Raw genomic sequence first — 6,226 nt, 5'->3', positions numbered from 1 at the left:
AGTACTCACTGTCTTTGCTTCAACCTAGTCTTTCTCTGCTCCAAGTCAATTTCTGGTCATCTGTAATCCAAAGGTTTTGCACATGCGTAACCACTGGCTACATCCATCATGGTTCCCTCCAGTGTATAGAAAAGGATTGTAAAAAACTAGATTTCACCAGCTATATAAAGAGTTGCATGCAGTGTTTGAGAATAAACCCTTGCTCATTATACTGGGAGACAGACAATGCGGGTCCATGGGATGTTTTCCAGAAAGGATTTGGTGGACATTGGAAGGTCTCTCAGCTCAGCAACTTTTGGCCTCTCTCAGGTGTGAACAAACCGCTAAGCAATTTCTAATAATGACTTTGAACACTTGCTAAATAGTAAAACAGCACAATACACAAATGCAAATACAAATGCAAAAAAAAAAAAAAAAAACCAAACCAAACCAAACCAAAACAAAACAAAAAACCCCCACCAACTACATTTACTAGTGCTGAAAACTTCTGGATTTTTCCCCAAACACAAATTCAATAGATAGGTTACTGAAATAAACTATGAGGTAAAGTAACATCTTGGCTCAGTTCTTTACCCCAGGCACATATGCTTTACTGCAGGACATAATGAAAACTGCAGACAAGACTGAGCTCCATATTTATCTTGGTGTCCAAAAAGCTTCAAACATGAGTATATAAAAATATGCACTTACAGACCTTAGAATTAATTCCCTTAAACCATATTTTCAGTGAGCAACATCTTCTGATTTCATTTCAGCTTAATAAGCACAAGATTCAATTTTAGCCCCAAAGCAGCATGAAACGCAAAATTTTTTTGCCATTTTGTTTGTTTTATTCTTTTTTCTGAAAAAGAAGATCAGAAGGAAATGGATGAAAGATTTCCGGTTAAATAAATCTTTGACTTATTTCCATCCTGTACTTATCCGGCTTGAAAAGAAAACACTACTGATGGCAAGACACACAGGTAGGACAACAATCAAGGTTTTGAAAAACATGGTTTTATTTTCCATGTCAATGCTGACAGAAATGTTACCCATTTTTCTTAAAATAAGCTTAAAAGGAATATGGTAAATATTTCCTTTAGACAGTTCTGGATTGATGATAGAAGTGAATCAGAATGTGGAAGACTTGACAGTCAAAAATAGCCATTGTCTTCTTTAAATAAGACAAGTACAAATCACAACAAGAAATTAATTAGATAATTTCTTTATCTATTGTCATAACTTATGGCAGGGTATAGATAGAATAACTCTTTAATATCAGTCCTGGCTTGATTAGTTTATCAAGATCTCAGTATGATGTGCTAAGTTTCTCTGTAGGCAAGTGAATAACCTGCAGAACGTTATTGCTTTCACTCGCTATTGAGTTTGGCTGACATTGAGTGCCATATTCAATTTATTCCTCCCTAAGCAGCCTGTCTTCAGTGCGAACACTTTTCCAGTCAGCTTGCATGGCAGGCACAATGATTTGTTAAATATTTCCTATAAGCAGTTATTACTGTGCTATCAGCGTGCATGTACTCTGCATTACTCATGCAGCATGTTTATAAATTACATTGTCATCATGAACCTCTTCCATGCACTTTGTTTGTCCTTGCTGTCTTAAAATACTCATTGGTTATCACTCAAAACTGTAGCAAATATTCTACAAGGTCATTCAGTGCAAAACAGATGTTCATATAATTTATGGAGATAAACATGTGCTTGTGCTTTATTAGTTTAAATATTAGATAATAAATTAAGGGAAATATTGTCTTGCAGGGGTTCATCAACCTAACTCTGTGTTTTGTAATTTAATTTAATTTCGGGATTTAAAATATTTTTTTGTTTTGGTAGGGTGTTTATTTTGCACACACATATTAGTGTATCTGCAACAGTATTTTATAACTTCCTCTATAGCTGTAATAAAAGGTAAATGTTACACTAACTAGGATTATTCATCAGGACATTAACACAGACGATTTGCTAATGGTCTTTCATGTGTAATATTAGAAAAGCAAATTTTTATTTCCATTTCCTACCCTAAGTTACATAGAAAAGTTTAGTAAGCAGTAAAAATATGATAAAATTCAGAGTAGGTTTCAGCCTTTAGGTTGTAATACTCAATTATCCCTTCCTTGTAAAGAAACCCCTCCCAAAGAGCTATATTGTTTGGAAAATTAATGATTTTCATTAACATTTGTTACAGAAATTTTCTCAAAAAAACTAGAATACACAAAATCCCAACAACTTTCCAAAAATCATTTCTACTATTAAATCAAGGTTGTTAGCAAGTTTCCTCAAACTAGCCAGAGATATGAAATTTCTGCCCTCCTCTATAATAAAATTATAATGTGACATTTTTTCAAAATTAATGAGATGTTGCTATTTCTTTTGGGGCTTTTTTTGAAAGAAGTCTTGATTTGAATTCCAGTGCCTGATGTTTGGTGCATTACTCAAGTGGAAAAAGAAAAGGCTTGTGCTGATGTCTTTTGGTTGTTTTTGTTTTCTTGTTCTTTTGGTCACTTGCATTTAATGAAAAGAAGGGACATTTGATGTGGATCTCCCACAGGACCATAGGAAGCTTCCAGTGTAAAACACCCGGACGGCGCTGCAACAACTGCAACGGCACAGAACAACAATGTTCTGACATTTTGCTCCTGCTATAAGGTAGCAAATACCAGCTACTACTGGATTTTCTGCTTTCTCATATCACAGTGAGAAACTGCGCTGTGGATGCCTGCACATGCAGTTGCACTCACACAATCTTCAATGCCCAGTTGTTGATGACTTTTAGGCACTGGACCAAATATGTCAAGTCAGAAATCATAGCAACAAATTCAAGACTCACCATGCCAAACCTGATGTCTTTTCAACAGATGAGAATCTTGTTTCTTAGTTTGTACATAAAAGTTGAACACTTTCTTTTTGGCTCTAAGTGAAATTAAGATTTGACATACTGAATGAAGTGCATTGGACAGATTTATCTAGAGTATAAGGGATTGCTCCAAGCAAAATTCACACTGTAGCAGATCTGAGGTGAACACAGAGGACTTTAGACAAACTCCAAATAAATGCTCTAATCAGATACTTTAATTCTCAGTATAACATAACTATTCTTTTGTGAGAGTTTGTTCACTTTAAAGGTTTTGATGTAAACTTATGCTGTTTAAATGAATTTTAAGTATTTGGGTGAAGGAATTAAAACACAAATAATATATAAAAGCTGGTCTTTCAAATTTACCCTGTCTCTGTAAAGACAGCAGCTCCTGATGATTTCCTGTGGACATTTGAAATGCAGCCTTCTGTCCTTACTGTATTATCAAAGAAAATGGTGATGTTCAACATATAATCAGCCAAATGGCTTACTAATTCTTTTTCAAAAGCACGGGACTGTGGTTTATGAAGATAAACACATAACTCAAATACCTTACATGAGGATTAATCTGTCAAGTGGAGTCAAAACCTATTCTTCCTTTCTATGTCACTTTGTGTTGAATGACAAGTTATACATGCAAAAGGACTTTTTTGCCATTGTAAGTTAAAGACACACAACAAAAGGATTTTCTATTATATTAGTGGACAGTTTTCTTGCACTCTTTTTTAGAGCTGTAGCAAGAATAATCCCAAACTCTGTCTCTCTTTTTGTATATGGAGAATCAAATTCAATTTGTAATATACAAGACAAAGGAAAACAAGTTTTTAACTTACTTGCACCCATTAGGTGAGCTCTTCAAAGTCACCAGCTATACACAAAGAAACCTGGTACAGCTGACAGGTTCTTCTCGTAAAGTAGCTTCAGGAGAGCATCTAGACATGAAGCATCTACTTCAGTTTCTGCTTTTTCACTAGGGAGACACACTTTCACTCTCACTTACCTTCAGGCTTTTCTGTACACAGTATCTGTCTTCAGTAATAGGAAGACTTCATTTTCACCTCTTTCCTTCTAAAATGTCTGGGTGAATTTGCACCAGAAGCATAAAATATATGTTTTACATGATGGATTATGATTGGACACGTTAAAGATACTGTCAAGAAGCTAGAAAAATAACGTTCATAGACCTGCCAAGTTTCATTCATTTTCAATAAGTCTCTATTCTATGATGATTTAGGATCATTTGGAGCAATTTGGGATATACAAATTGATTAATAAAAGTTTTTGAGGCTCCCTTGAGAACTAACATCTTTCTAATCTTATCAGTTCTATTTTAAAAGAATATTTTCATGTATCTTATAATTTGTTTCTGCTATCCAATGATATGTTGACTACTTTCCCAGTGTGCTCTTTTTTGTTGTGCTATGCATAGGAGAGGTACATGTAATGACACAGTGAAAACAGACAACTACCTGAAAAAGTTAAGGTAATTTATATTCTATAGAAATTTACCAAAATCCAGAGGTTTTCCTCAGCAATGGCAGGCAGGAAACTCTCTTTCTATCTTACCTGAGCATTTGAAATCTTGAAAAAAAATCAAAAGGAAAAACAATAATTATAAAAGGATCAGAAGGCCCACCTGCCTGATGAAAGTCATTGCATAATGCAAATAATAATACCATTAATTAAAAGAAAAAATAATATTCATCAAAATTTCCCAGATTAACTGTTATCTGGAGTTGATTTCCTCTTTGTTTTTTTTTTAATAATAAGCTAATGTTTTTCCCTTAAAGAAAAAACAAAGATCCCACCAAAAAAAAAGGTAGCGGAGCAAGCCAAAAGAGTATATCACTTTCAAAAAGCTTCACTCTCTTGGTTCTTGGGAAGACCTTACCAGTACATCCTTTAATCTGTCACCTCAGTAGTACGCTTATCACATGAAGGAGTTGATCTTAAACTTTATTTCCATACAAGCTCTATTCTAGACCTTCAATTACCTACTGGTGAAAAGCCAACATTTTTCAAATTCGAAGCCCTGCTATCCATTAGCTTTTCCATTTCTACAGCACTTGCAGGTAAAAGATGAAACTTGCGTTTGAAGCACTGACATGGTATAAAATGCCAACATCACAAAAAGAATAAAGGTGTCCATAAATCATTGCCTGAGGAGTAAACCTTTAAGAAGAAAATCACATTTTTCATTGCTTTTTTATTCTTATAATCATTTCATAGATCATAAATTATCTTTACAGAAGACTTTAAGGAAAAGTTAGACTATTTTCAGTATGTGCACACAATGAAACAAAAGAGAGAGGTAAAACAAATATTTACTCCCATATTTAAAACAAAGCTAATATATTTATTCAAGGGATAGGATTTTTTTTTTTTTTTTTGATGAGTGGACAAGCAGACAAGATAGAGCTTGTTCAGTTTTGTTGACAAAAAATATAAGTGGTTCATCTAGACAAATTACACTGTCAGCTGCATTGCATTTTCATTTCTGTGACAACTAAAACTCAAAGTTTGAACTAAAAAACCTGTATTGTTTAATACATTGGTATTTCAAGAACGACTAAAAGTAATTATTAAAAATAAAATACTATGTGTAATGTTTAATCTTAAAAATTATAAAATAAAACAAAGCAACTTATATCATGCTATATAGGGGTTGCAAGTGCTGATCAAGTAAAGAAGACAGAATACAATTTACAGTATGTGACTGAGGTCCCATCAACTGATCTTAAATTATAGTATAGACTTTCATATGAAATAAATTATTAGTTATTGGAATGCAACAAATAATTACTGCTATTTTTATTTTCCTTTTCTCTAACAAAATATGGTAAAATATGAATACCAAAACCTGAAACACTTTTTAAAGCATCCTAGAACTGTGTCTTAATATGAGAGAAGCTCATTTTGGATCAGGACCATAATAGTAGCTATTATCAACTTTCCCTTGCTATTTTTCTTTTGCTAAAAAATGGCATCACAAAAGTTAGTATAGGCCCTAAGATATGACAAGGTTTTTTTGAGAAGAGATTTAAATAGCTTTTATGCTTGGTTGTAGCTGAAGAAGATAAAATTTAAGACTCTAAAGTGTCATGCTTCTGGATCACTCTACTCAGCAAGCCAAATTCTTATTATTTCATGTTTTACTCATACCTCTAGATCTAACATTGCAACCCACCATATTGAAAAGGATCAAAGCTCTATATGCTAATTCTGGTTATTAGTAAACTTTGAAAAATGAGAGAAATTAATGAAAACTCTATTTGACATTAAAGTAAGAAAAGCTAAAGATTGAAAAAGGCTTGTGTAACATTAATTATGTTTCTGTTGAGCCTATGCACGATCAAGGACTAAGACTTAAAG

Source organism: Vidua macroura, chromosome 1 (assembly GCF_024509145.1).
Source record: "Vidua macroura isolate BioBank_ID:100142 chromosome 1, ASM2450914v1, whole genome shotgun sequence".
Taxonomy (NCBI): Eukaryota; Metazoa; Chordata; class Aves; order Passeriformes; family Viduidae; genus Vidua; species Vidua macroura.
This window is presented reverse-complemented; position numbering follows the sequence as displayed.